Consider the following 15,534-nt stretch of genomic DNA (forward strand, 5'->3'; position numbering starts at 1 on the left):
TGATCAACTACTAAATTGACCAAGCGCTATGTTTTATGTTTGCATTTGGCCCCGTCATTTATGAATCGATCGAACTATTATCTCTGGACAATTACGGTGATTTCACACAGATATCCTTCTGGCGTCCGCATTGAATATCCCCTGCCATCTAAAAATCTTTTAGGTCGATTAAATTTGTTTTTTCTCGAATAGAAATTCTTTTGTAATTCAGGTAACTGCTAGCAACTCACAACAAAACAACAGTATACGATTAGAAATAGCGAAATTAATTCCCGTATTTAACTATTTATTGATTTCAACGGAGCGATCTCCACGGCCAGCATATTAAGGACTATAAATTGACAAACAAACTCTCAAACCCGCTAAATTTTTATTAACCAAAACCAAAATTACTATAGGAGAGCACGTACTGGTGGGACAATACTCGCCAGCTGCTTCGAGTCCATTATTAGATATATAGAAATGCAAATCAAGCTCAATCCTCAGATCATTTATAGTTTTGTATTGTTGTCCGTCCGTCCGTGTGCGCTACAACTTTTTTTAAATGTGGCCGATTGTGTTGAAATTTGGTGTACGGGTACTTTGGACATTAAGGACGGACGCTATTGATTTTCAGGAAGCTGGCTCAACAGAAACAAAAGTTATACAACTTTGAGTGAATCGGGAACAGGAAAAACTGCGCGCTCACTATAAAGAAATCAACATATTTCATTCCCTAGGTCATGTATCGAGTTCGGACTTTCGCTAGATTATTGCCTATAACTCTAAAATGTGTAACCATTCAATATAACTCTTCTCTGTGGTATAGGTTTTAGACCAAAATGTACCCAAAATTATTTTTTACACATAAATTTGGAGTTTTAAAAGTTTTCAAACGCATTATGTTGATGCTGAAAGAGTACACCACGTGTACTTACATTTGATAATCGCATGACTGTGTGATTCAAAGATATTAAATTATTTTCTTGAGGTCACATGGATTTTGATTAAAATATATCAAAATCGTTATTTATGCACCAAGATCTTTGGGAAAAAAACCATGAGCATTATCTCAATGACCAAAACATTAATTTGATCTATTTTTGGCAACCACATGAATTTTGATCACAATAGGTCAAAAGCGTTATTTATGCCCCAAGATCGCTGGGAAAAGACCAAGAACATTACCTCAATGATCAAAACATGAATTTAATCTATTTTTGAATCATGTATGATGGGAGTATCGGCTGCTTACGGGTTTCCGTTATTTTATTTGTATTAATGTTTTATAGAAATACTAAGATACCTTCTGACGGTTACGATAAGCCAAAGCGTCTTCGAACAATGAAAAAAAAAACAATTATACTAAATATTTCAAGACCATCCCACATGCTTGGTGGATAGCGTCAATTTATAGCTTCAAAAAGGAGGAACGGACTCATTCCGACACTGGAGAGAATTGTGGATGATACCTCACTAATTACATTTCCCGTGGGAAACTCCGGAGACCATCAACAGAAAATCAATTTTCATGGACCCCTCTACGACTTGCTGACCTCCTACATCTGCTGGTCGTCATCTAGCGCCAATGCACCTCGCAAATGTGGGTATCCACGCGCTTGCGCAAATTTGTTGTCTTATCCTGTTCCTCCGGGGCATTGCTTCTATGTGTCAATAATAAATTAGGTTGGACACGTCGTCATAGATATGATCAAAAAATTTACGAGAATAAATTGACCACAGTACAGAAAATGGCAATTTTTGTCCCCGCCGCCGAAGATTTGTCAAAATAAACATGAGACAACCTTAGCAAAGCATGAATGATAAATAACAACAATTCTTAACACGGTAAATGCACTAAAAGGATTGAATCTTGCACTTGCATTGCCTATTACGTATGTAAAAGCATCTTTGACCGACACTACGACAATCCAGCCATATACTAAGCTTCCGGGGACAAACATACATAAATCCTACCGACACTAACATTCCAGAATCGATCCTCACAGAACAGTTTTAAAAAAACCACCAAAAAAATTTAAAAAACCTCCCACAAACCAAGCGAAAGAAGTAAGTACCGAAGAAATGCTAAGACCTATTATGCAACACCTAATAGATAAGGCAAAACAACACAACATGACGTATGACCAATTTAAAAACTTCATGGATGAAATGGGCCCTCCAGAAACTCTATGGAAACAGCAAAAAACATTTTAACGATGTAGCAGAATTATTCGAAACACGCAAAGATTTCTACAACCTCCTCGAACACCAAAAAGTAAAGTACAGATTTAGTAAGATTATCACCAATTGAATGAATGGCATACCGCAAGGATACTTTTCAATGTGGCAATAAACACCATCGTCCAAGAAATCCCGCCACCAATGAAAGCCTGCCTATATGCAGACGAGGTAACCAAAGGAACCTACAGATGACCCAAAAATATAGCCAAAAACTATTACAACGGACCTTATTTTCTCTCGAGGCATGGACAAAACAACAAAGCTTCCGTAAAAAAATAATAAAAAGTTCACTTAAAAAGTCAAAATTTTATTTCAGCCCCCTTTATATGCAACAAGCAGTCTGTAGCATCAGGTTTTAAAAAATACATAATTTTCATAGCCATGTTGATGCAGAGTGTTCTAGTTACCCGTGGATGTTTTGCTGAGAAATGAATGTAAAACGTTTGATTTATTTATTTTATTTATTTACCAACCCAACCTACTATACATTTACAAATATCCATGCCCGATCCTGGATTTGAACCAGGTACCCTTGGTACCGCAGTCCAGCTTCAACTGAACTGAAATTTATGTAAAAGTAGTGTCTTCTATCTCATTTCGTAAAAATCCAACATGGCGCCCATAAAAAATAAGAAAGTAGCATAGCCTCTTTAGCTTCTACATCTAGCGTGTTATGGAAATGCTCTTATCATGACTTCTTATGCACAGACACATAAAGTCCAAAAACCACTGGACGATCGAATTCCTGACTAGCCTTCTACCCCTCACTATGTACTTCTAGTAAATAACGTTCGTGGAGCTAAATTTAAGAAAGCGTTGTCTAATGTAACCCTCCCACTCCTTCAATTTTAATCATGTTTAAACTAGCGAAAAATTAAATTACCTTAACAGTCATCGTCATGTATAAATGGCCACTATTTTGTGTAGCATGTTGCACTATTATCTTATTTAAACAATGTAATCCGAAACATAAAAGTATTCCTCAGGAAACATTGTACGTAAAAGAGGAATTTTTAATTCTGATTGTCAATATAATCTATTCTGACTGGCACTGAGGTTAGTCGATCACTCACCGAAGTATATTACAAATGAAATGATTTTTTCGATTAAATGTAGTTATATTATAGATAGGATAATAGAAAGGGTTACATAATAGGATTGTTCAAAATTAGAGTCCAGAAATGTTGGGTGAATTATATTAAACTCTGCTTTAAACCTAACTTGCCGAGGTAGTATTTATATTAAACCTATTTAAGTTTTTTATTTAATCAAAAAAGGAAGTTAGATTTTCTACTATTTATAAGCAATTGGTGGTTTGCATGCACGCACATAACGATAAGTAATATCGGAACCATTCAATTCTGAATTCGGTATAGCTTCAGGTAGGAAAATTAAATTAATGGTGTCTAGAAGCAGCGTACGTTACAGTGTTGAGCATTTACTGTTGGGTTAAAGTTAAAGAAAGAAGACAGCTTGTTACCTATCTGACAAATGACCGAATTTGGTTCAAGTTGTATATACCTACCGTAATATGATATTACCGCAATTTATAAAACCGTTCAATACCAAAGCAGGTACGGTAACGCATTCTCACCAACACGGTTGCACGTTATCTAGACATAAACGAAGAAAATAAATGAATTTTTTTTAAATCTTTAACAAAAAGTAAGGAAGTTAATGTAGCGTTCGTGGATGTTTCGTTGTAAAATGTTGTATGTCATGCAAATTGCAAACCATTTCATTTTTACTACTTCAAACGGAATAAAATTTATTGCACCGTACAATTCGTTTAAGGAGATTTTTTTACTGTCGCTGATATACAATATTTCTTTACGTAGCCGTAATAAACGTCAAACTATTATTTAAGTGTCACGTAAGTAATAAAATTGGAACAAGAAATTTATATCATAACACATTAATTTAGAAGCTATATAAAAATTGGTATAACTTCAATGAAAACCTTTTAGAAGTTGTTGATTTTATTGCACAATGACGCCCATTAACATAAAATTTTACTGATAGTCGGTTTAGTATATCATAATTTTTGGTTGTATACATTGGAGTGATTTACGAGTGATTGCAAAGATTCTTATCTAAAGGATTGCTATAGGTGCATATTTATTGAAATTTAAATTTGGAGCTTGGACACTTGCCAAACGCTTGCAGGTAATTGTAATGTAATTAATGTAATTAATTTCCAGTGATTAGTACTCATACAAATTGCAAATAATTTTATTTCTGCTGCATGATTTCCAATTTAAATTTCAAACGAAGTCAGTACTACCTGCTTGTTTCTGCTTTAACTAGTCTGAGGGAAAGTAAAGTGTTTGTTCCAATAATTCATTTGTATACATAAGTAACGACCAAATTGAGATTTTTGTTTACATTTTCTTAGAGTACGCAGTTGTCTCTTTTAATCTTATACGTTTATGGATGATAACTTAACTTTATTCCTAACAATTGCAATAAAACGCTTTCAATATTCACTATTCGATAGGTATAGTTCTTAATAGAGATTACAGACACTCTGCAGACAGCGTGTATCTCCTAATTTTCAGACAGAATCTGGAGAACAAGGGGTATGATATTTATTTCTGTGAAAATATTTGTTGTGATTCGGTTACTTCATACAGAAATAAATATTTTTCCAAAATCAAATATATGGGAACGTATGTACAATGTATCTACATAAGCAGCACCCTCAGCAGGCACAACGCATTCAGAATCACACACGGAATCTTCTTACGAGAAAAGAAAATACCGGACAGTTTGAAAATGATGATTTACAACACGATCATAGCACCGAAAATCTTATACGGAATTAACACTTCAGCGCCAACAAGGAGCAACAGACGAACATTGAGGAGGGCGGAGTGGAAGGCACTTCGATCATTTCATACCGAAACCAATTTATTTCCACCCTCCGCTTCCCGAACAAACAAAAAATTTAGGCAAAATTCAACACATTTTGATCTCGGTACCTTCAATAAGGTTGGTTTCTTTTACTTGAATTTGTATTTCCGTATTTGTTTTTCCTTTTAGAAATTTTGTTAGATGCGTAATTTTTCGATTTAATTTTATCGTTTTTTTTTAAATTTTTTCAATTTAGGTAAGGTCCTTAAATACTGGAGATAACGACAAGAGGGGTCTTTTTTTCGCGACGAAGCCGAAAAAACATGTAGTATATAGGGAGTTACCTAGGTAACGTGGGTAATTAAAATGTTGTCTGATATTTTAAGTAGTATAGTCTTTAAGAATTACAATATCAGTACTGTACTGACAAATGAAGGTAACTTTCATAATCCCAACAGGGAGACAAACGAATAAAAATGCAACTAAATGTAAACATATATGCGGGAGTGCATAAATTACGTTAGTTAGTTCCAAGTGCAATTCCTGAGTGGAAAAAATGATAAAATCAACACTGTCCAACGGTCTATGCTTACAAGTATTAAAAAATACATGCGCCATAAGTCCCAGAACAGTTGCGCACCACTAGAGAAACAAGCAAAGAACTTATTGGTCATAATGACAATTTTTCTTCACTTCTGGTTTGTCCTTCACAATTTTTATTTTTGAATATACCCAAAAAAAATATGTTTAAAATACCTACTAACCAGAATTATGTAAAATATACAGGTTGTTCTATTTAAAGGAATCGGAGGTGAAAAAAATTGTCAATATGACCAATGAATTCTTTGCGTTTTACTCCAACTTTACCCTAATTTTGAAAAAAAAAGGTTAATGGACAACCGAGGTATTTAACCGTTCCGGGACCTATGGCGCACTTATATGTGTATTTGTAGTTAAAATTTCCTATTCGATCATGCACTTGCCTTGATTAAAAGTAGTCAAGAAATTTAATATAGATGTTACTTTTTGAATATAACGGCGCATTTCACTGACAATTAGAGTGAAATATTTTTATAACGTACGGTTTCCGCTTTGTTATTTGAGTGGACTTATATGAGTTTGAGTTTAAAGAGTACTGTGCACAAAAGTTAATAAATTGAGAGTTTTAGGTTGTAACGGTTGGTTGTGATTTTGAAGTGTAGGGATTTTGGTCACGTATTAGTATTGCTCGTAGTGTGATTATTGGTTTGCTTTGTCTTCGAGAGCCTTCGGAATTTACACGATTCGAGACCGGTCTGTAGAAGGAAATGTCGGCTTTGTAATTTTATTGACACTTGGAAAGTTGTTGCTTGATGGAAATTGGTTAAAAATTGGGATATCCGTTTGGTTTGACTTGCAGAAATCAGTTTGTCTGGATGCCGATTGCCACGAGATTGACCTTTTCTACATCTATATGGTGCATTTTGGGGTTACGCGGTAATTTATATAGTTATCGGAGTTAGTTGCAACAACTCGTGTTTAGCTAATTTATTTTAAGTCATCCGCTTCTTACTAAAGGTAAGGATTATTCCGAATTTGTGTCTGATTGTTTCAATGTTCCATGTGAGGTTTATTTGTAGCGGTTCTTGTTCCTGAAGTAATCTTGGGAAGGGGTTTTTGTTATATGGTACCGTACCGAATGAGGATTTAAACGTTGGGATATGGATTTATGTATGATGTAACTTGCTTGCTAAGTGTTAATCGCAGAGGACCTTGCGGGTTGTAGTTCATGTCAAATTGGGAGCTGAACTCCGTTGCTAATAATTATTTGAAAGCATCTCGTACTGAAGATCACGCTTTTGAGAGATTACGCTTTTGGAGAATTTGTATGCACCTTTTTGTACAATTCGTAGCGTAAATTGTTGTCAACTTAATAATGTGCCAATTTGGATAATTACTATGGAGTCACCGACAAATCAAGTACCTAGATATCTTGTGTGTGTCTTAAGTTTATTTACATTGTTTTGGGTGAGTTCCAGTGGATGCTTGCTGGAAATTTTACTGTTATAACTGTTCTAAGGTTTTCAATACGGACCTTGATTTTCAATAGACTTTTATTTGATTTTTTTTGTTTAGTAGTTTAGTGACAGGTCTACTATTTTTACGACGTGAGAACTCTCAAAAAGTCATTACGAAAATAGACACTTCCGTTAAAAACACTTTTCATAAAATTGTGTGCAGGTCGTACCTCACAGGCTGTAATTAAAAATTTAGCGGATAAATTTGAGTCAACAGCAGGATCGGTACGCAACATAACATCAAGTGAATGTGTTCTCTACCGGTCGTTGAATTGAAAATATTGCTAGTTAAAGTTTTACTTAAGCTGAATTCTACGGCGTTTATAGCAATCGGGGTAATCCACAACCATTATTTTATGCAAAAATTTGGCTATAAAGCCTTATACAGTGCAGGTCATTCAAAAACCGAATTCACTTTTACTATACCTTTACATTTACAGTATCGACATTTTTTCATCATTGAACAAGATGCTGTTAGATTAAAAAAATTGCTGCATCTGGGCTTCAGGAAATCCTAGAAAGCCTCTTAAACAACCTTTAGGTACATTCAGAGTGTGTCACTGTGTGGTGGTTGGACTCCAGCCCCCTTCCTTCAGAGGTTTGGAATTTCGGATGGAATTATTGAAATAACTTCCGATGGGACACTGCATTGAAACGACAAGTTTAACTAATACAATTGGATTAGTGTAATTTGCTCGTTTGTTATTATTGTATGACCAAAAACAATACACGGTCTCTGCCAAAAATCCAGACAGGTATAATGAACCGGTATTATTGATTATTTATTAATAACAACCGTTTGGAACTACCATGTACGAACTTTATTTATTAGTTATGAACCCACTTGATTTTCCTTATTTCAAGCCCGTTAACGATTTACTAATTAGATTTAAGGTTTCACTATTGTTTCTCCACACGTTTTTTCAGTTGATAAAATATTGGTGTCACTATCCAAAAGCAAAAAAAAATGCTCTCGTTACAACCTAGGACAGCCAAAACCGTAAAAAAATCGTTTCAACAACCTAATCAAATAAAAAACAAGTTAAAAAGTAATCGTAAACGATTTACATAAAGCGCATTTCCACTTGCATTCATTTCCCATTTGTAAGATGCAACTTCTGTTAAAATCGTAAAAATCCGGCCACAAATATGAAAGATAGCGTTGCACATGGGCAATCCATTTTTGACGTGCTACTTCAATTTCAGTTTATGAGAAGAATTTCATTTCAATGCTTTTCTAAATAAGAAAGTTGGAACTGCGCATGCGCAAACCTAAATTTTAAAACTAATGTTAGATTTTCCTTTGTTCCAAGCGCCTAAGTATCAAATTTCACTTAAATGGTTCCATAGATAAAAAAGTTGGCACTGCGCATGTGCAAAATAAAATTTTGAAACTGGCGCTAGATTTTCCTTTATTCCAAGTGCCTATGTATCACATTTCATTTAAATTCTTCCATAAATAAAAAAGTTGGCACTGCGCATGCGCAAAACCAAATTTTGAAATTGGCGTTTGATTTTCCTTTATTCCAAGTGCCTATGTATCAAATTTCATTGAAATACTTTTATAAGTAAAAAAGTTTGCAATTCGGTTTATAAATGGTCGAGATGCGAAAAGGGCACTGTGAATTTTGAATCGATTCAATTCAACTTTTGGCATTGCGTATTATATGGCTAAAGCTATGCCCATATTGAATTTCATGCAATTCAGTTCATAACTAACGGAGATGTAAAAGCGATCGAACATTTCTAAACAAAGTTATCGTTCACACGGACAGATAGATGGACAGACAGACAAAGGAACAGACGGACAGACCAACCGGCAGGCGACAGATAGCAATGCAAAATTATAAACGATCTCTAGGATCGTTAATAAACGGCAAAAGTGTAAAATTATGGAACATGTAAAAAACGGTTTTTTTATTATACCTGAATCACAATCTCCGTTTTAAACACTCAAATGCGTGCGAAAAAAGGTCTTTAAAACACACGTGCTTTAAAGTTGCTAAGTAACGATACTTCAAGTATGACTTTTGAAACTGTCATCTGGATGAAATAAAAAAATCTTCCTAAGTCGCTTTCTGTAAATGCAGAACATTTCTTTGGCTTGTACCTATCCTTTGGTTGAAGCTTTTACAAACGCGCGTAATTTAGAGTATGCTTCCAAATCTGTTCCACTTTTTAGTCCCAGCAATAAGTGAAGTTTTGAATGAATGCACCAAAAGATAGAAGATTTAAATACCTTTAACATTTCCTTCATTTATGCCAGCATTATTGATGCATTTAAGACTTTATTCGTAAGTAACTTCCTATTCATCCAAGGAAACAACTTTTCATGTGCTTGATAATAGGCTTTACTGGATTGAGATTTTACACCTACCAACGTTTGTTTAGATTTTACAACAAGCGATTTAATGGACGGTGTATTATCTTTTTCAACGGAAATCGTTTTATTCACAAAGACGACAATTTTTATAAGCAAACGTCAAGTGACATTTCCATGGCAATCGTGAAATTACGAACACCCAGCCCACTTAATTAGACGTGTATTCGAGTATAACGTCAATATGATTTCATTGAATTTCCTATTTTTAAATTATACTGCAGGTATAATAAAAAATACTATAAGATACACGTGTATAATTGGTCTTTAAAGCACTTGCAACGTTAAAGGCACTCCGCTTTGCGTCGTGCCCTTAAACTCGTTGCGCGTGCTTTAAAGACTTGATTATACACTTGTATCTTAATATACTATTTGTTTTTTTTACAATAACTTTTTTTGTAAGCGGTACAGAAAAAATTCCTTCCTTGGTACAAGACTCGACACCATAACGAACCAAATAGCGAAAAAAGTAGAACAATAGCTCTTAAGATAAAGAACTAGTAGCGTCGCAAAACGAGCGGACGGACGGACGGACAAAGTGGCCACAATAGCGCATTTTTTTTTTTTTTTTGTGGAAATGCGCTAAAAATGGGCGTATGGTAGACTTTGGCAGATCACTAGTGACAACGATAACTAATAATTGATCAAATTGATATACAATGTAACCAAAGGGACATCGAACAAATAAAATAAACTACCATTTCAACGTTTTAGCGTTGAGTTTATAGGTGTGTATAGAAAAGCATATAATCATAAACCACACAGACAAGTGAGCTTGCTGTAGAGTGTAGATGGCGTCAATTATACATAAAATAATATAAGATACATAGTGTAGATATTTATGTACCATTTATAATCAAAATATTGCACATCTATTACCCCCCTCAAAGTTCGATAATGGTAATTTATACTGGTCTACGTATTACGACGCACTATGCTTAACCTGATTTTTTCAGCACAAGAATCTTACGCTCCTTTCAATGCACGTTTGTTTTAATATAAATTTGTTGATATCCCATAAATAATATAAAAGTAGATAACAACATAAACCATTTCTCTAACTACGAGATAAAAGTGTTATTAAAGCTTATACTATAAATTACTTGAGCAATAAAATTTTTTCCCAAAAAATGAGGTGTGAAAAGTTCAATCCACATGGATTTTTATAGCGGCAGAACGTTGTAACGGGTAACATGTTATAATAAAAGAAGGTGTGGTGCGGTTACCAGACCGCCGTTTGATTTAACGGGCCCATAAAATAAACGGGAGCTTGTAGTCGCCGCAGGACCGCATGCAATAGCCACATTTTATATATTTAGACGGAACGTACAAAAATAGAGCGGTAAATTGTAAAATTTCATATAAATCATTGGGACTTAATCTAAGTTGCTACCTAATAAAACATTTATAATTGCTTTTTAAATAAACGCCGCGCTGCCTATGGTGAAATTACAACATCGATATTTTACGATACCAATATTTCGCAGAAAGCAAATTCAATATGCAATTTAACCACCTGAGAGCATTGTCACGCAACAGTTGGAATTGGAAAACTTTGCTATTATTGAATTTCAAAACTTCCCAACGTAACACAGCAAAGTAAAGGGTAGACAACTGGACAAATAACTTCCAGGATTATATCACAAGCTGTTTAGTTTAACGTCATACCGTAAAACAAATGTAAAGGGGTCGCGCTTTTAAAAACGCAAATCTGAGGAAGGCAACCACAATTTAGTGCCAACATAAGATACATAAAATAATATGAGATATACGGGTGGATATTCATAAGGAAAATTGGTTTATGTTAACTTAGACAAATGTGCTGACAGTACGACCTTTTTCAATATTATGTGTATTTCCTTTCGAAGGGTGAGCTGGGGTTGGGCCGTCGTCGACTGCAGCCCAAGTGTCGCGGGTCCGAAGCTTTTGCGTGACCCGTCACAATAACGCTCACGAACGTAGGTAGATTTATACGTAGCTCACCACATAACTTTCCTATTATCATTATTTGTCCGACTGAATGCCACAAAACCCTGCATATATTTATAAATAGGACGAAACGACATATTTGGAATTCACTTTAAAAATTTTCAAGTAAATTGGAAGTTTCCATGCAAATTTTATCATAAAATATTCATTTTATATAAATGAGGTGGAATATTAAGTTTAGAGGACTAACACTTACTTACCTGGTGTTGACGAGACCGCCACTTTCACTTGTGCTTTTAAAAATTGTTTGAATTACCTATGGCCTAAGAGTTGTATTTGATCGACTCCAGTTTTGCAATCAATAAACTAGGAGAACCTTGTTGCAGGAGCTGCAAATGACAAAATGTACTGGTTAGTTGCAGAATTTGGAACAACTATCTTAACATTTATCAATGATTGCACCGACTATCTCAATCGAATGAAAAGTCTGTAAAGTTACCTTAGGCTTCCCGCTGGGATCAAAACTAATTTTTTACGTACTTCTTGCCATAGAAAGGCTGATAGCACCTAACTTCCCTTCTCATAAACAGTTTCTCATCGGTGTGGTCGATACTAAAAAACAAAAATACAAAAAGTGGAGTATATTGACTTCAGAAGAAATTTATAGTCCGTTTTGCTGACACCACACACCCAGATACTAACCACCTTTTTCATATATTTGGGGTAGTTAATATTTGAAATAAAATGTCCAATTCTATGAGTTCGGTTGCGTACTAAAATAAAACTGCAATCCTGAGATGGCCGCTGCCGGACGATGCGAGAAGGGAGTTCTCCAATTAACTTGTCTTTTATTGTGTTTTGCTTGAGCGATGATAGACTTTCACATGAATACTAATTACTGGCATTCCCTGTACTTTTCATCTTAATTCATGGTTACCGAAACTAAAGTAGAGCCTCGCCATTATGATGTTTTTTATGTACATGCAATTTATCATTTTACAAGTTGTTCTATCTCACTTGATCGTACGTACATGTATTTTAATGTGTTTTTGTACTAAATTGATTTATAGTTTCTATTTGTGTTTATGATGTTTGGTGTGTTTTGTTGTTATGAATTTGTTTAACTGCATTTGTTTCGATTACCTGATATTTATCGTACAGTTTGAGATGTTCTATTTGTGTATTTTCTCTTGCATTTTGTTGCCGTAGTTGATATATTTTTTCATGTGTTTCATTTTTTTGCCCCGAAGAAAGTTTCCCTGGTATCGCCTTATGTACCTAATATATTTATTTTTTCTTGTCTTTTCATATGGACAAAATTCTGCTCTGCTCAATGTTTCAGGTCCCAATGGATAACAGAAGCGATTACACAACGTAGGAGTTCATGTGTATCATCCATGTCGAACCGACTAAAATCGAGATTTAAAAGTACCGCGAAACGTCCGTCGTTTCGACTTGAAACGAGCATACAGAAAGATACGAAGGTGCTTTCTTTGGAGCGTAATGCTATATGTTTGTGAAGTATGGACTATAACAGTTTGTTTCGTTCCCTATGTTTCTTCCGTATGTATGGTTGGTTGCCTGTTAGAATACAGTACAGATTCAGTATTTAAATTTTAAAAACCAGTATTGTCCTTGTCCTTGTGATAAAATTCCTTTACCTTTTATCTTCTTTTCCGGTCACTTTTTGATTTGACAATCGTCTGTCCTGCATGGGTTTTATCAATACGCTTGAAAATTTGCATCCCTTAATTATTTAAGGATCTCCGAGTTTATTGGTGTTATATTTCAACTTTACTATCCATTGGAAACGTCTTGGTAGCTCTGTGGTAGTATTTTTGGATTTTCGCTTTGCGGTTCTGTAACCACATGGGGGTTGGCGTCTACTTTTAGCTCGATTACCACCTTAAGAGGTATGTTCTATTGCTTTTTACCTTCTCTTATATGTTCCTTACAGCTTTTTGTGTGGATTGTTGGTACGTCCAATGACGACATCCCGTACCTAAAAGTTAGGTGTATTTACGTCACGTTAGTCGTGAACGTACCCTCTTCCGTGTGTTTTCTCTCTCTCTACGACTGATATCTTGCCGACCAACGATACCTGGATCACCGGTTACATTCCGAGTCGACGTGCTATCCTGCAACTGTCCGTTTAGTGTAGCGGAGTAACCACTACAACCAGCAAAGGAAGTAGATGTCCGGTAGCCAGTCCTTACCTCCAGCTTGATCGTCCTCACGGGCAAGGTCAGACCGTCTCTGTGTGTGTGTCCTAGTGTTGTCCTACAATCTTAATTATAATGAGGTTACGTTCCTCTATTTATTTATAAAACAGTACTTACATTTGACCTATAATTTTGTGTACCCAACGACTCGTTAATTTATGTTATTATTGTAAATCTTTCCGGTTAACATAACCACTACTAGCACTGTCACTTTTTGTCGCTATATGTAAACAATACATCTGTCATACCTTGACACCCAACAAGTAAAAGTGTAAGGAGTACACCAAGGAGCACCCCAAAATTTCCTTGTTGTAGAATACCCGCTGTCAGGTGTGTTTTAGGGTACCCGTGTAAAGAAAAGGCCTTTTTATTTACCGCCAGGTCCCTGTGCGTCATTTACCTTTTTTTTGGTTTATTTATGAAATTGGTTTATATATATATTCAACATCACTTGGTTGCGACCCAAACAAAATTTCGCTGTACCGTCGTTCATTTCCCTAACCTTCTTCCTTCCTCTTTGCACTTAATTTTAATTTTAATGGCCGGATTATTCCATTTGTGAATACTAGGATTTATTTATGAATTATTAAAATTTACCCAAACGTAACTGTGGTACATTTATGGTCGTATTTACTTGTTTTGTTGCCTATCCTTCTGTATTCTCTTTCAGGATTTTCTGTGTTTAGTCCCTTTCCTTCCTTTTCCTTTAAAACACAGTGGCGCTTCTTGTCAATCTACCCCCGCGAATCCCTGAGCTGAGTGACCATCGCCTCCAGAGTAGAGCTAGACCGGAGCAATACCGGTTCTGGTTTGCGCCAAAACCAAACCGTTATAGGACAATAATGTAGTAGGACGAAAAAAGAATCGAAATGTGGATATTGTGAAATATTTTAAGGAACAATTGAAAATTCAGGGTGAGGAAGTACTAGAAAGAGTTGGAGAAAGAAGATCAATCGTGGATACTATTAACAAAAGAAGGAGAAATTATGTGGGTCATGTGTTGAGAAAGAACCGTTTGTTAACATGTATAGCCTGATGTATAGTGTTGTGTAAATTTTTAAATCTCAGGGATTTCATTGCAAATAAATACATATTTGGTTTATTTCTGTGAAATTTGTTATTTTAGTGGCTATTTTTCCATTTTAGAATTGTTTCTTATTGCTTAATTTCTTGTTTAAATTTTACATCTGGGGACTGCGCGACCAGAAAAAGAGCGTGTACGTTTATGTGTACTAATTTTGTCAAGTGATTGGCCTTTCTGGTTGTTGCATTTTAGTCATATTCGCAATAATCTGTGCAGAAGCAGTTAAGTTAAAGATCGTGTAAAGTTTAATGCGGTTTGTCCGCTAACGGAAGAAAGCTACGATGATTTTTGAAAAGCAGTTGTAGTGCTGAATAAAATCGTTTTAGAACGTTATTTAATTCAACAAAAGTTTAAAGTGTTTCCCGTCTAGCCATAAGCAAGAAGTTTCGTCGTTTCATTTAAAAAACCATTTCGAGTGATTGAATTGAGTGTAACAGTAAGAAATGGAATTTCCTGATGCTCTCAACCAGTGGTTTTGTGTTGGTGAATTGTTTGTTTATTTTTGTCAACCACCTGCGTGTGGGGTAAATGTAACGGACTTGTGCCTCTGTTTATTTCAGATTTTATATAATCACTCAACTAATTTTGTGTTTATTTGAATCCATTGCGCCGATCCAGATAAAGTTTTTCATTTCCAGATTCAAATTTGTCCCCAAGATTTATCTCGGATGTTAAACAAACTTTGTGTACTTGATTTCTTTGGAAGTTAGTTGAGGCTACTAAGTCTCCCAAATTATTAATTTTGAGTCATTATTAGGATTTTTGCTTTGTAGCGAATGACGGAGA

The 15,534-nt window shown here is 35.1% G+C and overlaps 2 long non-coding RNA genes across 2 annotated transcripts; both read left to right on the plus strand.

The window, feature by feature from the left end:
* Positions 1-4,228: 4,228 nt before the first annotated feature.
* On the plus strand, positions 4,229-4,981 carry LOC116164429. Its single transcript, XR_004143900.1, has 3 exons — positions 4,229-4,389; positions 4,782-4,802; positions 4,857-4,981. It is a non-coding gene; the product is annotated as an uncharacterized LOC116164429 (long non-coding RNA).
* An 8,260-nt stretch (positions 4,982-13,241) lies between these two features.
* Positions 13,242-14,271, plus strand: LOC116164430. The gene is made up of 2 exons (XR_004143901.1): positions 13,242-13,355; positions 13,400-14,271. It is a non-coding gene; the product is annotated as an uncharacterized LOC116164430 (long non-coding RNA).
* Positions 14,272-15,534: the final 1,263 nt, after the last annotated feature.

Source organism: Photinus pyralis, unplaced genomic scaffold, assembly GCF_008802855.1.
Source record: "Photinus pyralis isolate 1611_PpyrPB1 unplaced genomic scaffold, Ppyr1.3 Ppyr1.4_LG2, whole genome shotgun sequence".
Lineage (NCBI taxonomy): Eukaryota > Metazoa > Arthropoda > Insecta > Coleoptera > Lampyridae > Photinus > Photinus pyralis.